A 1,023-nucleotide genomic window follows, 5' to 3' on the forward strand; every position below is an offset into this window, starting at 1 on the left:
GCTGCTCCGGCTGCTCACCAGGCCGTCGGCTCCTCGAGGGCAGATCCTGCCTGATTTGATTTTGTGTCCAGCACCTGAGAAGTTATTAAGAGAACTTCAGAAATCTGGAAAGTAATTGTCTTCATAGATGTCATTTATCTCTTATGTCCATTCACTGGCCAGAAATAAGCATCGTATGACTGGCTACGTTAGCAGACGAGCCTGCCTTTTGTTGGTTGTGTAGCTGGCACAGGGCGTGTTTGCTGAGTGAGCAACCCTGAGGAGGAACCATCAGACGGCATGGGGTGACGGGTGCTGCAGGGCCGACGCACACAGGGTGTGGGCACGCTAGCCGGCTGCACACACCCGCTGTCTGCACTGAGTCCTGGGTGCGTATCCTTCCTACGAATGTTGGAGGCAAGGCTGCCGGCACACGCAGGCACCGCGAGGCAAACGTGTCTCAGTGACCAGACACAAAGAGCTTAGAGAAGGCCTTGAGAACGTGGCTCAGACAGGTGTTCGATTCACCAGCCGCTCGGGCCCAGCCACCAGGCAGGTGGCAGGTGCTGTCTCAGGAGTCAGGAAAGTGCCCCGGATGGGCAGGGTGGCAGCGTGCCTTGGAGAATGGGTAGGATTTGGGTAGATGGAAATTTAGATGGAATAGCAGATTCAGAAACTAGAAGATTCAGAACTTGTTTACAGAACGTATTGATCGGAGAAACAGAACCAATAAGCTATATGCAAAAGAGAGAAGCGTTACTTTTGAGAAAGGGGCCCCCAAATTGCGGGGCTGGCAAGTTCAAAATCCACAGGTTAGATGACAGACTGGACACGCCAGCAGCCTTGTGGCCCCAAACTCAGCGTGTCAGGTTGGGGAGGGGTTCTGGCAGCGCGTCTGTGTTACCGTCAGAGGCAGAACCCTCCGGCCTCAGGAAACCTCAGATCCTGCTCTTAAGGCCCCCAGCTGTTGGATGAGGTCACCACATACGGAGGGTGATAAGTGTGACATAAGACCAGCTGGTTTAATGATAATCACAGGTAAAT

This window comes from Orycteropus afer, unplaced genomic scaffold, assembly GCF_000298275.1.
Source record: "Orycteropus afer afer isolate SDZICR_OR568_19922 unplaced genomic scaffold, OryAfe1.0 scaffold00356, whole genome shotgun sequence".
NCBI lineage: Eukaryota > Metazoa > Chordata > Mammalia > Tubulidentata > Orycteropodidae > Orycteropus > Orycteropus afer.